Genomic DNA, 18,573 nt, shown 5'->3' on the forward strand with positions numbered 1-18,573 from the left:
AACTCTATTTTCAACTCCTTCTGCTTATAATATTAGTTGTAAATTGTTTTAGCAGTACATTTTCCGTCAGTCGTTTTTGTGACATCTGGTGTCAAGTAGCGGTACTGATAATTCCGCTACTCGGTGCTAGATGTCGACTGTGAAAATAATAGTAATTTTGGTATCAAAACTACTGATGTATGGAGTGAACACTCTATTCTTACTATATTTCTATATGGTTAGACCAAGCTAAGTTAGCAGCAATTTTGAGAGCACACTGTGCAAGTGTTATTTTAAACATCATAATTTCATAGAAGTTTGATGTTTAAAAAAAATAGGTAAGTAAGTACCTAAATAAAATATAATATCACCAACCAAGTTATTACCTGGTAACAGGTGGGATTTTTTTTCTCATCTTTTACTACTGGGAATAACTATAAAAAATATCCCAAGATGAATTGATAGACGATTACTGAACATAACATAACACTAAATAGTTTGCAAAACCCTTTTTTCTGTAATTTACCCCCAACAATGGACGTCAAGTTTAAAATTAATTTCTTTACGTTTCTCGTCCGTCTTTGGCTGTAGCCTGTAACAGACAGACAGACAAGCAGACGGGAGTCATCCTTCAAAAGGACCCCTTATCCCAGATAACGGTCTCTTTTCGTTTTAGGCACGGAACCCTAAAAGAAAAATAAATATGAGGAAAATACATATTTGTGAAAATTATGAATGCAGTTTCCAGGAATAAAATAACGTGAATAATAAAACAAATAGTTCCGCAAGACTTGCGTCAGCGCCGCGCCTCCGCGCGTCGCGCTCCCATTGGCGGATGCGGGCGCCGTCACGTTTACCTGCGTATGCGCTTATGCAAACACGGTTTGAATTGGACTTTGGACCTGTTGTCTTTTATTTTATTTTTCACCATACCAGCTCGGAAAGGCTCTCTTTGTACTTCAAAAACTATGAAAGTTACATATCCACATGTCGGGCAAAGTAATCTGATGCAAATTTTGAGTTGTTGCTCATGTTGGCTGATAGAATTGACTTTTAAGTGATGATTTTGAATGATAAATGGGACACAGGACATGGGGACACTGGGGACTATAATTAAAACACTGTGTCTTCAGTTTATAGAACTCTATTCCCACAGGCTTACCTAATGTGAGAAAAGCATGTCAATTTAGCTCCGGTTATATACCCACCATGCCCCTGTTGGGCGTCTTACCATTTCTATCTCAGTGCTTATACCCTTCTAAGTCTTGAGTTCCTTTAAATAGAACAAATTAAAATCGAATTTTGAACTATAATGGAATAAAAGAAGGATCCAAATTCAAAACGGCAAAAATGACTCTGGGTCTTAGGAGGATACTATATCTCTCAGTTGCTCAACGGTTAGCTGTAGGAAAGATGCTTAATAAACCATTCATAAGAGCTTGTTGCTAGGCCTACATGAATAAAGTACTCAGTCAGTTGTCAGTCACCGAGGCTGTCATTGGTCAACTGACGCATGCGTTCGCAAAATCGCCTCTTGATAAGGGTTAATTAATATGGTAGTCCAGTTTTAGGAATGACACGGAATGATAATCATGTTGCGTCAGCGCCGCGCCTTCGAGCGGCTCGCTGCCATTGGCCGACGAGGGCTGCGTCACGTAGTGCATGCGCAGAGGCAAACTTTGTAGAGTCGTGCAATAGAGCTAACGGAAAACCGCAGCCAAAATAACACTAGACCCTAATCATAGTGTTGTGTTCCTGCCGGTGAGTAAGGTTGGCAGAGCTCAACGACGGTGCAGAGTGTCGACCCTAACACGTAACGCGCATGTAACACCTCTGGAGTTGCAGGCGTCCATAGGCTGCGGAAACTGCTTACTGGTGGACCGTATGTTTGTTAGCCACCGACGTAGTATTAAAAAAATCGAACGGTACTACTTGAAAAACTACTTGGTATACTTGTAGAGGTAGAGAGTGTAGAGACTGAGAGAGGGGGTATGTATTTTCAACCTAGAATGAACTGTCGCCTGCTCCTGTCTGGTATTTCCGAACCGTTATGACTAGGGAATGCAAATCGGTTATTTTTTGTATGGAAATAACCGCGGTTTCGGTTAATAACCGATAATTTCCATACAAAAAATAACCGAAAATAACCGATTTGCATTCCCTAGTTATGACCTTCAAGAAAAGAGCGTAAGGTTTACTCGGGTAATTCCGAATGTCGAAAACTGTCGGATAATTCCGAAAGAGACTTTTATTATGATGAAATTAAGGGTGATTTTCATCTGAATTTCGGAATTATCCGACATTCGGTAATACCCGAATACACCTTACTTTTAGTAATAAAACTTCTACATATTTTCTTTGTATACTTATACCAATTATTAGTACTTACCTACCTAAAGAAAATTGTAGGTAGGTATAGCAGACGTTACGCCATATCGCACGAAGAGGGGCCAACAATTTAGAAAAACTAGTGGTGACGGGAAAGGTCGAGGGTAAAAGACCTAGAGGACGAAGTCCAAAGAGATGGTCGGACCAGATCTCCGAACAGCTGGAGCTACCTGTTACCACCGCCCTCCATCGAGCCACAGACCGAAACAGTTGGAGGCAATTCATAAAACGCAAGTGGAGTCACGATCCTCAGCAATGGGGGAGCGATTAAGAAAAAGAGGTAGCAGACGTTATATGTTATGTAAATGTACATGCCAACTTTCATGTAATTTTAGCATATCGTTTTAAAATAAGAGCGTTACTTCGATTGTATGGTACCGGCTTTTTGGCGGCAGGTTTTTGTAAGGAATACCTACTGTACTACTATCCAACTTAGGTGTACTCGGGTGATCTTGATGGATATGATGTCTATTTTTGTCCCAAGCGACAATCTGACGCCGTCCTAAACGCCCTTGCGGCTTTGAAACTTTCAGTCAATTTGATAAGATATAAATATCAGCATCAATGGCGTAGCCAGGCGTGGGCGAAGCGGCCTTTCGCCCACTCGCCGAAACCAACCCTTTTTATTAATTTGGGAATAAACATTGAAAGAAAAAAGGCCTCACAGATGCGACTTCGCCTACCTACGGGTAGACTAGTGTGACAATAGAGGATATTACGCAAAATTCTGCGTAGGGGCGCCACTAGCACATAACATACCATACAACAGATAACGATTTTCGTGTTTCGCGGTAGGCCTCTGTAAACCCTTGGTGCATCAATGTTATGGTGAAAATTTGCCAAAAAAACTGTTAAAGGCATAGTATATACATATATATAAGATAAGTACATACTATATGGTTTACAATATGTGTTAGTGCTGCTCTCTGGTGGCAGAACGTTGCAGTAATAATCCCAATTATAATTCTCATTTCTTAGGAACAAAATATGGATTGCCTGCTTCGACATATTAGGAACGTATCATATGCGGCCGCAAAATCCTATACACCTAGACAAAAAACTAACAAAAACACACTTAGAATTACAAAAATAAAACTTAATCCGGGGACAAGGAGAGTCAACTAATAGGAACAAATTGACTTTTGCAATTTCCATTTAGTAGGAAATACAACTTCTATATTTGTAATTTGAAGTATGCTAGAGTAATTTCAGAAATTTGGTTTTGTTATTCCGAGAGGTGCTTTAGCAATATCGGAGGTGATGACGTCATGGGTGAAAACTAATCGTTTTGTAATTCTAAGCGTGCTTTAGCAATATCGGAGACGATGACGTCATAGGTTTTACTAAACTGTACTGCGATTCCAAGCTAGCTGTTATTCTAGAGATAATGACGTCACAGGCAAAAACTAAACTGTTTGCAATTCCTCCGCCCCTAGCAAACGGGCGCCGCGAGAGCATGTTGCGCGCGTGGTAGCTACCCGTCTCTATTTCTGTCTGTATGAATAAAAAAGCATTAGGTAGTATATCTCTGTACTAAAGAGGCACTATAAAAGCCTGTCGAGACATTCTACCCATTCCTTTCTTATTCATACAGTCAGAAAGAGACTAGTAGTTATTACGCGCGCAACATGCTCTCGCGGCGCACCTGTGCTAGGGAGGTTGGAATTGCAAACAGTTTAGATTTACCTATGATGTCATTATCACTAGAATAACAACAGCTAGCTCGAAGTTGCAGAACAATATATTCCTGTAGACCCCAACTACACAGTAGGTCGCGGGTTAATATGTCCATGGCCCACAATATATCCTAAATTTATTATTTAACTTAAGTATGTTTTAAACAAAGAAGACACGAGACACGCCCGCCCGACATCCGACACAATACTAACTCTAACCAAATGAACGTAGCAAGTAGTAAATTTTACTAAAATCACTAACATTCGTTTCGCTGTGTTGGTATTACAAAACTCGTTTAGTGATTGGTACAACAATGAACATAAACACAACAAGTCTATCTACTAAATACCAGTAAACTTTGTAATGTCGCTATAGTAACAACTGAATTGTTATTTTAAATGGGGTAATGTTATTCCCGCGAACTCGTTTTTTAGATATTACAAAACTATGTAAGTGAGACATTTACTAAAATCATAACTTGAAATCACAGATCCTTTTTTCCGAAAATCACAAACTTTACTAGTAAAAATCGGAGAATTTTAGTAGTAATAAAAATGGATTGTAACAAATACTGAACTTTGTTTAATGCTCCATTTACTAAAGTCTGTTTGCTGAAATTAGATTTAGTATTACTGAGCTGTTTGTAGAAATAAATAAATTTTACAGAAATAGTGAAACTTCCATGATTACTACTAAAACTTCATTTTTTCCCCCAGTACAGAACTGTTTATTAATTCCTGGTGATGATTTTTCTCTCAGTGTAAGAAGTAGCTACTTTTGTTACAAAAGGCCATTTCATAAACGAAAATATTGGTCATGATTGATAGACTACCTATCCTATTGGGAGTATCAAAAATAAACGAAAAGCAATTAATTGGAACAATATAGAGTTCTATTTGTTTTGATTAATTTCGCCTCTCAAGCCATATTGCGTCGATAGTGCTTGTTTTACGAATTTGAGCTTTAGAACAAGGGAATACGAGTAAGAATGAAATAGCCTGAAAATTCTGATTTCCAATTAGATGTGACAAAATTGCGGCCAAAGTCCAAAGTTATTGTGATAGATTGTTGTTTGTTGAAGGATCTGTATATTTTATTTATCATAATTGTGCCTAATACTATTTTTGCCGATTCATTATTTTCATATGACTGTATGCTTGACCGAAGATGATGGTATGTACTACCTATATACCTGCAAGGTGACCACCTTGATTAGACCTAATCATAATTATACGTACCTAAGTAATTACTGTAATTAGTGCGATATGGGTGTGTACCTTCAAATAGCTTATTAGTATACCTAATTGATGTTACGTAGAAACGTAAATGGATCGTGGCATGCATGGTTAGGTCACGGTGAAACATAATTCTAAATGTAGTTTTGTACGAGTATAGGCAAACAAGCAGACGAATCGCCTGATTGGGCCATAGATAAATACCTACCTACTCGTACCTACTTTAAAACTAGCATACATAGCTAAAAAACTTAATAACTTTATTTAAAAACATTTTTACAACATAATAAAAACACTAAAACTTATAAATAAAAAATGTGCCCTAAGTCGTAGTCCGTAGGTAGGGTGCCCAGAAGGCTGGCCCCATTGCCCCGCTGGATGGCAATGTGATCCGTTGGGCAAAATATTGGCTAGCCCTGTGGTCCCCGGAAGCCTCTATGAGGCGCTTTGTCAGCTCCTTATAGTGGCGACGCGCGCTAGGTCCCCACGGCCCCAAGGTTTAAAAAACTAAACTAAAATACACATACAATATTATGGCTACGATGCATTTCGCAACCCCGCAGTGTTAGGGAGCCGGCTGCGAAACCGCTGGAACTTGATTGACAGTGACACTCTTCGACCAAAACTCTCACCACAAAAAAAAATCACACTGTGTCGAGATTCCAACTTCGCGACCCTTAGGACGAATACTGGCCTTAAAACACAATCAGTGTTTACACTTCTAGGTTTTTTCTAAAAACCTTGTCTTGTGTTTACATCTCTAGGTTGTTTCTGAGTACCTTGTCTTAGAGCTTAGAGCAAGGATATAAAGATAACCAGTAGACAAATCTTGAAGAAATTTCAAGGGTAGGTACTGTCGCCATTACACATATCGGAGCGGCCAGGCTGTTAAAAAATATGTGAACACGCACTCTAACGCCTTGACAATAGAGGCGTGTTCAGATATTTGTGAGCATCCTGGCCGCTCCGATATATCTGATGGCGACGGTACTCTATCATACCTGTTTGTTTATCCGTAAATGTTTGCTGATGTATCGCTTATCCATCTTAGCATCTGCCTCGTAAGCAATGGCAGTTTCCACACGTACACGCTTTGATTGATCTTTGTCATCTATATCTATAAGTATATAATTGTTATTATTCTTGGCTATAGCAGTATCAGAATCAGATTTGTTACTATTTTGCAAACTACAACCAATTGAGCTGAATCTACTCGAATAAACAAAATTAAAAAAAAAAATGTTGAAGAAAATGGAAATAGTAATCTTTTTAACCATTTTTGAATAATTCCTTTTTCGCAAGTTCCTGTTTCTACAATCTTGGAAATTATATTTTAAGTTAAATTCCTCAGGTAGGTACCTAATCAAAATGGGTTTCAAATTTTTTTACTTACATTTTGTGACCCGTTTTAAAGAAGTTTCTTGTTAAAATATGAATATAATAAGTAAAACGATACATTACCCATTAATTATGCAATATGGTGGCTCGCAGGTTTGCAAGGTGTTCTAAGAATGTTAAAGTGACGCTCTTTAAAGCATATTGTCAGACCTTTTACACCTGCAGCCTGTGGGTTAACTACACGCAGAAGGCGCTCAGGGCCCTTAGAGTCCAGTACAACAATGGTTTTAGGATGCTGTTGGGGTTGCCGCGATTTTGTGGTGCATCGCAGATGTTTACTGATGCTCACACGGACAGCTTTGCCGCTATTTTGCGCAAAAGAGTGGCATCCTTAGTGAAGAGGTTGAGTGGCAGCCCAAACAGCATACTAAACACCATTGCAGATAGATGGCAGGGGCGTTTCCAGGAGCACTGGAACCGTTTGCATTGCTCACTAGGTTATGTATGATTGTGTTTTGACTGTGATAATATGACTGTGTGTATTAATTGTACTAACGCTAGCTCTAAGTTATTTTTTGTTACTAACAACTATGGACATATGTTTCCGAAATAAATTATTTGAATTGAATTAATTTAGTACGTCAGCGTACTTTATAATTTGCATTTATAATTTGTTTTATAATTATATATTTTATCAACAATTGCTCTAGTTATTTTGCTGGCATTGTTAAAAACGAGAAAAATATTCAAATTGGCAAATAAATTAAATAATTCCATTCAGTTATTTATTGACGCCATTAGTTGAAAATACAACGAACAAAAAAAAACTTTTCAATATCGGCCCGGTAATGACGGAGATATGGAGTAACAAACATTAAAAAAAAAAACAAAACAAAACATACAAACGAATTGATAACTAATTGATTCCTTTTGAGATTTGGAAGTCGGTTAATAAACTTGTTAAAAATTCGTTCAAACATGATTCAAATAAACAACTACGTAACTAGGAGACTGCATTGTCAATGTCATGCACATGCGTTGTTTTCATTTACTTTCTTTATCTCACGTCATAAAACTATTTTAATCATTTTAATGGTAATCTACATATTCTTTTATTTCTATATGGAAATTCCCCGAACAATCAAGGTGTAAGTAATACATTGATACGGAAAGCGCCAAAAATATGGCGATATGAGATCGAAATCAAAAGCGATTTGATGCCGGTTATATGCCGGTTGTGCACTTAATAAATAAATAAATAAACAATCTTTGTGTAGGTAAGTAGGAACGTACCATGGTATAATAATATACTCCGCCTGGTACTCCATTCCCGTCTTTTCTAGGTCACCTAACTGACACAAGCCTACGTCATCATGCGACAGCGCTATATGATAATATGCGATAGCGCTATATATAGCGGCCATGTTATTGTGACGTAGGCCTGTGTCACTCTGGGAATAGAAGACCATGTTTTATTAGACTATGGAACGTACCTAATATTTTCTCCTTGGTTTAAAAAATAAGTTGGACGATTTCATGAATCTAGTATAAGGCATGATAGGTGGGAGAAATGAGCGAACGGGATACTCTTATGTATCTTTCAGTAGGAGTAGCAGCGAAAGCGATATTATTGTTTGTCCTTGTCACAGTCTCACATTTTTTTATTCCCCACCTTAAATTAGTATGGGTTATGGTGGGCAACAAATAAATTCGACCAATCATAGTGTCGCATTGCGTATGTTTTGTCCCTCACGGAGGCACGCGTATACCACTTATATAGGATCCTACCTTCTATGTACGATTTGCAATACACCCGGTTAAAATATGCGGTAGTTATTCATAAAGGTGTGATTACATTGTGTCTTAGTTTATAGGTTATCTCATATATCAGACAATAGTTGTTAAAAGGTTAATAAACGAACACCTACTTATAAAATTCTCATAAGAAACTCGTTGGCCAATGCATTGCGGAAACCTTAGTATCCATTGCATCAGCAACTTGCTAACATTTAGCTTTTTATTCATCAGACAAAGCTGTGGTACTTCCTGGCGCATTGTTTTTATGACAGAAAATTAATATACTTTCGAAATTCGCCACATGGATGGGCATATGTAATTTATATACATAACCTCAAAATCTGAATTATGTATATCTTATTATAAGGAATATTCCATTCTTGTGTTTATATTAAGTATACCAAATTATATATATATATATTTTTTTTTTAAACATTTAAATTATAATTAATGTCAAACTTTTTAATTAGGGCCGATAAAATGTACGTAAGTGTATGTACATTTTATCGGCCCTAATTAAAATGTCTGCCAATTTAGTTTATGTTATTTGTTATTTCTTACACTTATTTTTCTTTGTCTTATATGGACGAGCATTGGGAATTTACTTTGGACAACCTTGTTATACTATCAGATAATCTAAAAATCGACATTGGCGGTTAAACGCCATAATCTTATCAAATGACTCAACTATGCGGCTTTACGTATGTATGGCGTCATCAGAGATTGCAGTCCGGGTTATCAGGTGTAAAAAAATCCGGATTTTCCCATGAGTTGTAATCCGTTTTAAAATTCGGGCGTATAGTCCAAAAATCCGAATCACTATTAAAATTAAAAAGTTAAGTCTAGTAACGTATGTAATACGATACAGATGTGAACAAGCATGTCCGGATTCAATCCCTAGGCATGCTAGGAGCGAAATAAAATTATAGGTGCTATATAGCGTTCGTCTTAATTGTTCTATAAATAGGTCTACATATTTCATTAATTATTTATTATGAATATTGAACAGAGGTATAAAGGTCGTAATATTTTTAAATTTAATTATATTTCCTCACGCAAGAAATAGTATATGTTAAAGTGGAGATATGTCCTACTTGCAAATATGAATGACTACATACACAAGTCTAAGCGTATATCCTCATCACGTACGTGTGTTTAAATGGATAGTACAATTTAATATTTTTTGATATACAGGTTGAAATTTTAACCACTATAGCCATACTCCGGGTAGTGACTTAATAGGTCATACTGAACAAGTTTAAAATTTCACCCTGTATTACATTCAAATTATTTCCAAAAAATGCATTACATAGTAATATAGAATATAGATAGTTACCCACTTCAATGACAAAACTCTCAAATCAGTTAAACCATGATAAATTGATGTTTGTATAGCGTTCTGAGAAATGATATAAAACAGTCTAAATTGAGAGCTTCCTTGTTTATAATATAAGTACCTTTTATAAATAAATCAAACTACGCATTTGCGACACGTCACTCATCGTTACAGTGGTTGTTTATAGCAATTGCACATGGCGTATCAGTAATCTACGCTTCGAACAGGGCAAGGCCTTTGATAACGTATCCGCGACACACCCACAAGGAAATTGGCGTTATTTTGTAATTATGCTTTGTTATAAAAAAATGCAAGCTTCTAATTGAGGGCGAACTAGTTTATTTGTGATAAATCGATTTACAATAATAAAAGGTGGCATGTCGTCTCGTTAAATTGCAAATAAATAATAAGATAAGTAATGGTCCAAAGATTGTCCTTTGGGATACTCCTACTTTTGACATTGGAAATGTCTTTTCGTTCGCTCCAGTATAGGCTCCGATTTCACGAAAAAGTGCGATCCCCTTATATCTCGGAAAGTTGTGAAGATATGATATTAAAAAATAGGCTCAAAAGACGCATAATCACGAGAGCTGTAAGGTGCAAAAATAATTATTCGAGAAAGTCAAAAACAAAAAAAGTTATGGTCGAAATAGTGAAAATAAAATTAATTTTTTTCCGAATTTTTGATTTTGGTGCTCGATAATTTGGAAACGAAGAATGATATCAAAAATTTGAGAAAAACGGCTCTGGACAATTTAGTCAGCTACAATTTGAGCCTAAAACAAAGACGATCGGGTTAAGGGTTTGCCCTGTAGCCTAACCTTTAAATAGTCAAAAAGTCAGAACGACATTTTTCACATGACATTTATGACTTCATGTTTCGCAGAGTTCGTTATCGGTGTTTGTTGTGAATTATTGCTGATAGGGAGAGGGAGAGGGAGAGGGAGAAGGAGAGGGAGAGGGAGAGGGAGAGGGAGAGGGAGAGGGAGAGGGAGAGGGAGAGGGAGAGGGAGAGGGAGAGGGAGAGGGAGAGGGAGAGGGAGAGGGAGAGGGAGAGGGAGAGGGAGAGGGAGAGGGAGAGGGAGAGGGAGAGGGAGAGGCTGCTGTTTTGGTCATCGGACTCATCTCGATGAGCACTTAGGAGAGTAGTAGTACCCAAGATAGAGCTGATGCTGAACCCTGGCTGTACCTATTGGAACTCAGGTTTGGTGCAACATAGACAAACGCTGTTATGGTCATCTCTCGTCGCGTCAAACTGCTGTCAAGAAAAATACATATCTTGCAGCAAATGGGCCGCTGCCGATCAAGACTCGAGTGACGATAACGGCGATGTGGCTACCACTTCTCGAGTTGACTACGGATTTGCCGTGTAATAATTTTCTTGTACTTTGAACATTAATATATCCTGCTTATTAATCGAAAAATGAAATATGTACCTATACTTATGCGCCACGGCGACAATTATTCAAACTTCGATCCGCGTGTGGAAATTTTTCAATTTGTTTGTTCACATGCGTTATGTCCAGGATACTTGTGTTAGTCTAAGAATAAAATAATTATCATTCAACGTTGTAGTTTTATTTTGTAACTTTTTCCTTATCCAGACTTTCTCGTCGCTCAGCGACAATATTTTTTCGAATTCCGTAGATTCATTTCCAATGTGCTCGATAGTCGTGTGAGGCACGAAATCTGTGAATTTTTGTTATGTGTCTGATACCAAATCTAATTGTTACTGTAAATTGTAAAAGATTGAAGTAAGGTAAAGATTCACCAACCCGTATTGACAACTGCCCGAATTTCAGACTTTTTACGGACTTAGAATCAGTCAATCTTAGGTTTTACTGCAGCGACCGGTAAATGTTGAATAATGTTCGAGTTCTGAGGAAATCACCGAAAATCTGTACCACAGGGTTAGACAGTTACATGTATCTGATATTTACATAGGGCAGAGTTGGGCAAAAATTAACTTGAATAAGAATAAGAATAAAAATAGAAATTTTATTCTTATTCAAATCGATTTGAATTAGAATAATTCTTGCACTAGTTATTTTAGAATAAAATTAAGGTGAATAAATCATGTGACTTTTATTTTAAATGCGGAATAAAAAACAGAATAATTATTCTAGAAGTGAGACTATTCTAAATAAGGTTTTATTCAATTAAAATGTCCAGTCAAAACTTTCACCTCTTGGGTTCCCCTATATTTCCCGATGCTGGGGCCCTACCGTGAAAATCGAACGATAGAGCGCCATCCGCACGTAAATTAGTTCGAACGAACCAACTGAAGCCTACCGGGAAACTCTTTCGTTTTGGCTTACGTCTTTCGAATCCATAGAATTGACCGACGTGAATGGAATGAACGAACCTAACGTTAAGTGTGCATCACACTTCACATCCTACGCTGGGACATTAAACCGGTAAATTAATAATTTACTTAAAACTGAGTTAGATATACTTAAATAATTAGTTTTACGTACTTATAACATACAATGATACTAAAAACCTTCGTAGAATAAGTTTTAATACCAATTTAACATTTTTTGCTGTTTGTCGAATATAATTTTAATAGATTAAGCAGTAGTGTCAAGACTGTCAATGTCAAATTCATTGTTTACTGTCTCATGGCTGTCTTGATGTCGCCGATGTTTGTCTGTTGTACCACATATTTTAATATTATAAAATTTGTATTTACATTGAAAAGGTAAGAAAATCTTTATCTTGTCTTTAAAAAAAACTTTCTAAGCAGAAGAAATTACCGTTATAATTGAAGTACTTGACGAATTTTTGAAACTATGTATTACAATGTACCTACTTTTGATTATTTTAGTTGCTTTTAAACATATAAATTACTTCCTAGTACCCGATGACTTTCGAAACTACATATGTAGTTTCATTGCATACTTTTGGTTACTCTCGCTCGACTTATGAAACAAATAAGAATAAGATACTTGTTAAACAGTGAACAGTTGTAGTTTTTACATAAAATAATTATTTTAGCAGTTTAAAGGATAATTTTCAATCTACCTATTATTAATATTTTCTCAAAAGTAATTTATTTTATTACTTTGTAAGTTCTTAAGGTCAAATAGTCTATTGATTGTCCGCGGCTCCTGTAGCCGGTTATTTTAGAAAAATATGCTCTAATTCATGTGTTTTTTTAGTTCCAGACTAGTGGCAATCACAATGGACCTAAAGTGAGCACCCTGGCAAGGAATATGTTCAAGCTTATAGCTTCCAGCTATTGCTGGAAAATGGAAATTTCTATAATGATATGAAGGCCAACAAAGGTAGGCATTTTTACTGATTTAAATCACAGTAACGTTTCGTACTCATGAAACTATCCTGATTGTGTATGAGATAATCTACGATTTTCTTTCACTTTCATACTTTCTTTGAAATAAAAGTGTCTGCCCAACGCCAACTAGGTACATGGGTACCTACTTACCTAGATGCCAAGTAGGCTAGCTACATACTTATATATCCTATACGTCATGCTTTAAAGGTCTACAAATGTCTAAATTATAATAAATAAGAATAATTAGATTTGACATATAAACTTAATTTCAATTTCACACCGTTCACTGGAGTATGGTTTAATACAATAATTTGTATATATCTAAATATAATTCTTGTTTTTATTAACATTTCCACAGACTCCAGAGCATGTCTGGCAGCGCCTCATAGGGTTATCCTGCCCTCGACTCCCAGTCTACCAGCCGCGCCGGTCCGTCGCCTAATCACAACTCCAACCCGGTCAACCGCAACAGGAGCCACAAGAATGTGAGGTGGTGCTGGAGATGAAGGTGATCGAAGCCAACGACCACTTATACACCCGCGAACTGATGCGGTGGAAAAAACTTTGGTCTTTTTTTAACATTAATTTTATAACTTTATTTGCTTAGACTGATTTGAAATATTCTTTATTGAAAGTGTATAATGTATATAGAGATTTGTCCGATTTTTGTTAAAACAAAAAATAATAAAATTATACGCAAAGTATATTTTATTGAATTTAGCTATTTTTATCAGTACACGGAAGCGTCGCGACTATATCTCGCGGATCGTCGGGCAGTGGTCGAACACGTAGTTGGGAGATTTTCAATAAAAAGTTTGTCTTCACATTAACATTGTTTTATTTATTAATTTGTGTAAAAAATTTAACAATTTTACCAGGCTAAGGGTTAAGGGTTATATTTCCCACGTATGGCACTTCAAACATCTGTTCTATTTTTGATGAGTAACACATTCAATTGTCATTTTCGAAATGTTAGCCTGGTAAAGGGTTAAAATTGTATAATTATATTTTAAATATTAATATAATAAAATTTGGGACTAGCTGAATGCAGCACATGCACAAACAGGCGGCAAATGGGCAGAAGCTTCCCCCTCCTCCCTTATTGTCTACATTCGAAAAGAGTTAGTCAGACCAAGATATTAAGCGATTTTTATAGCACAGACGCGCAAATGTTATTTAAATACATAATTTCATAGAAATTTGGAATTTAAAATACACTTGCACGTTTGTGCTATAAAAATCGCTGCATACTTATCTTGGTCTCACTCTAATGTCATTTACATATTATTGACTAATCATTGACTATGTTTATTTGCACATATAAGAGTAAGAAATAAAATAGCCTACCTAACCTTATAAAATTATTTATCATAGGTACATTTATAACCGTTTCGGTGCGGTTGGCACGACAGGCGTGTCATCAATGATTTCAACGTGTGGCGCATGACACGACAGGCGTGCGATCATATTCTATGGCGTAAGGCACGCCTGCCGTGTCATGAAATAATTGTTCGCCGCCACAGCCAAAAGTTTTCGAAGTTTACACAACTCAGATATAATATAACATTTAGATTTTTACATTACAAGTCTTATATATTTCGTTCGTGTGTAATTATTCCTTTACGAGTAACATGTTTGCTTATCGTTATATACTATACTACTACACTGATTGTTTTGTAACAAAATTCTGCCATGGAATTTTGAACAATACATACATCTTAAGAAATAAACACACGCATTATACATCTTTAAATTTTAAAGTATTCTATCTATCTATCTTTGTATATCTACATCATTTATATCGATGGTCAAATATTCAGAACTATACTAGACAAAGTTATGCAATCATAGTTAATAACACAATCGGCACAATCTGTGTCTGGTTAAGACACATATTTTAAATCACTCAGAAACAAATGTAATTTATTGTACCTGCTAGGTATATTACTCCGTAGTCAACTTGGCCAATACAACTCTTAGTGCTGCTAATCGTGTATTAGTTTAACTAGCAGGTACAATAAATTACACAATTTATTCCTGTAAAGGAGGCGATTCAAATATATGTGCCTTATTATCCTTATGCCTTACATTAGCTTTCTAAGGTGAATTTAATAATTACCACAGCATGGCCTCATAGGAAATAAGACTAGTTTGCTAGCCTCTGCTTATATAGTAGATAAGTCTTAGTCTTCTTCTATACTACGTAGGTACGGGGCATTGGGTAATAGTTGCATTATCAGCTGGTAATGTAGCTCCTTGAAAAGCCGGCAGTGTTATTTTCATCGCCGTCGTCGGGAGTACGGTCTTCGCGTATAGGCACAGCACGGATCACAGATCAGACAGTAGTGGCCATGGTGGTGGTGTAACTGAAACATCATAAGAACTGGTATTAGAATTATTACTATACTTACTATGTACTAATATTACTGTTTGACATCTTCATTACATTACTAGGAATTTCATTATTATTTAGAACAGCGGTAGGCAACAGGCGGCCCGTGAACCTCTCACTTGCGACCCGCGAGCCCCCTTGGCTATTTTGTATGTAATATTGACAAACGACAATGTTTGATAAAGTAACACATATTAACAAAGTGCGGCCCGCTTCAACTTTTTAACTACTATGTGGCCCTTGGCTGCTAAAATGATGCCGACCGCTGATTTAGAATACTAATTTTATGATTCTTATTTTCTTTAGACGCTAGTTTACAATGACTTCGCCATTTTGAAAGTTTTCGACGTGTAATAGTTACATGTCGTTGAAGTGTCGCCGGGAAACAGACACACACCAACAATGCGCGTGCTATCCCTGTGGAAAGCGTATCTAAGTATAAGCCTATAGTAGGACCTATGCCGATGGTTGTTGGATCTGTCGGCGAATGAAACAGCTTTCTCGTCACCCCCCAATGCAAATCTACACAATGGATGGTTAACTTCATAGCTACAGTCCAAAACGCAGACATATTCGCAGACAAGTGGCCGTCCCTACAACGTAGTATCAGGATTTTTTTAAACTCTGCCTATGTTACTTAATATCAGTTTTTTTTTAAATATCTAGGTAACTTAGTAATACATAATATGTATGTTAGAGATAGTTCGAAAAGTGTATACATATTTATGAATTTTATGATACTGACTATGTATTATTAACAGTATAAGTGTCTTGGCATCTTGCAGCTGTAAACTTATACTTAGTGTTTGCCTGAATAAATAAAAAATAATAAAGAACTGCAAATCAGTGTCCATAACACTAAGTTACCTTTTAATATCCCAAATGTTAGCTCTATAGTGGAGCGCGCCTTCTTTTGTATGGCGTTATAGCCTCGGGGATTCTTCTGCGGCGCCGCTTGCAGAAATCATAAGGTGTCCCGTGTTCCCGCAGTGGATACCCGGAGTCTTCTAAAATTATAATAAGCACATTATATTAATAGTGGGTTAATATCTGCCTAAAAACCATCGCTGGTGTTACGGAACCTTTCCTGAAGGCCGCAATGGAAACATTTATTTGTAACTAACACAAACAAACGAAGAGTCTCTCACCCTAAATGCATATACAATAAGCGGCAATTATTGCCGTTCTGTCAGGGATAATAATATAAAATAAGACACAATTATATTCCTATTATTTCCGTCCTCCACATTTTGCAACTAGAGTTAGACCAAGATAAGGCTGCAACGATATTGATAGCATGCACAGTGTAGGTAAGTGTTATTTATGCGTCATAATTTCATAGAAGTTTGACGTTTAAAATAACAGTTGCACTGCGTGTGCTATCAGAATCATTGCAGTCTTTTCTTGGTCTAACTCTAGGGTCATTCGAAATATTTCGTAAATAGTTTCCGTGATGAGCTAAACCTTTTAGCAGCCAAGGGCCACATAAGTACATAGTTGTTAACAATGTTGAAGTGGGCCGCACTTTATTAATATTTGTGAATTTATCAGATATTGTCGTTTGTCAATATTACATACAAAATAGCCAGCAAGGCTCGCGGGCCGGGCTGCAAGCGAAAGATTAGCAGGCCGCATGCAGCCCGCGGGCCGCCTGTTGCCGACCGCTGCGTTAAACCATTAATGAACCCCTGACGTAACATGTGCATCTATGTCTGTCTGTAGTACGTAGCTCCCAAACACACATACACTCACACAGGCTCATTGATCTTACTGTAGGATCGTTTAGTGTATGATTAAGAACACAATATATATTTATATAAATTATTAAGTTATAACATACCTACCTACCTAATGTGCGCTATTTCGCTGGTACCACATGCCCGCTGCTCGAAGTAGTCTTGACTAATGCTATTGCTACATTATGAAGGCGTCGTGGGTTGCCCTGCCGTACGACGCGTCCATGTTAATGATGTAGTTGACTTGTTCCCATATCTGAAAACCGAACGTTACATAATGTTAATTTATATTTCACCATAGTACGAATTTAGTTAGCTTAGCTCCCTTTTGCTTGTATTGTACAATTCTAATTTATTCCTATTTTTTCAGTCATCCACATTTTACATCTAGCGTCATTCGACAATTTTGTAAATCATTTTTTCCATGATGCGCTAACTAAACGATTAATTGATTGTGTGTGTGTGTGTGTGTGTGAATTAATAAAAATGAACACACACACACACATACACACACATGCTGATTAATATTACTGTGGTATCGTAGTGCGTGATTAGAAACACCAAATATATGTATATAAATTATAACACATACATACCTAATGTACACTATTTCGCTGGTGCCACACATGCCAGCTGCTCGAAGTAATCTCGACTAACGCTGTTGCTCCATATAAAGGGGTCGTAGGTTGTCCCACCATACGACTTGTCCACGTAATTGATATGATCCCGTATCTGAAAACCAAACGTCAGTTGTTGTTAATTTCTGTTTCACTTTAGTACGAAGTTACAAAAAATGGAAGTCAAATTCAAATCATGAATATTTTAGAGTAGGTATTAGGGCTTGCAAATATTCGAAACTTTCAGGTATTCGAATATTCGACTTTTTCTGACGACATATTCGAATATTCGAATAATTATTCGAATATTATAAAAAATAAGAAAAAGAACGAGAAATCGGTTTATTATCGTTTTATTCAAAAGCTTTTTTCACATATTGCTAAAACTAATGATATTTTGCAGAAATTAACTAGATTTTATCATCCTACTATGAGATGCCCACATTTATAAAAACAAGTAAAACGCCAAAATAAGACGTATTCAATATTTCTAGATAAAACTTTTATTATAAATGCGTCGTTGCGTGAAATAATATAACTTTAACCATCCAAACACCTAGGTATGTAAGATATTTTTTTTAGTAGGTAATTATTTTTTGATTTAAATTAACTTGTAGTCACTCAGAAGCCTGTACCTAATTCCATTGTATTTTGAATCTTTATTGACTTTGTTTGTTTTGGCAAGTTTTTATTCCTAAAGGTCGACTTAATTATATAATATTGGAATATTTAAGGGAAAAAGTTAGTTGACTACTGGGTGGACTATTCGTTAGCTAAAGGTGC

At 36.5% G+C, this 18,573-nt stretch overlaps 1 protein-coding gene and 1 long non-coding RNA gene across 2 annotated transcripts in view; both read right to left on the reverse strand.

The window, feature by feature from the left end:
• Nucleotides 1-18,573, reverse strand: part of LOC134801424 (putative nuclease HARBI1) — a 143,208-nt gene that overhangs the window by 77,026 nt on the left and 47,609 nt on the right. The gene's annotated exons all lie outside the window — the stretch shown is intronic.
• On the reverse strand, nucleotides 14,393-17,349 carry LOC134801611 (uncharacterized). The gene is made up of 3 exons (XR_010145709.1): nucleotides 17,286-17,349; nucleotides 16,305-16,444; nucleotides 14,393-15,411 (listed from the first exon to the last, which is right to left on the reverse strand). It is a non-coding gene; the product is annotated as an uncharacterized LOC134801611 (long non-coding RNA).

The sequence above is a fragment of the Cydia splendana genome, chromosome 22 (assembly GCF_910591565.1).
Source record: "Cydia splendana chromosome 22, ilCydSple1.2, whole genome shotgun sequence".
Lineage (NCBI taxonomy): Eukaryota > Metazoa > Arthropoda > Insecta > Lepidoptera > Tortricidae > Cydia > Cydia splendana.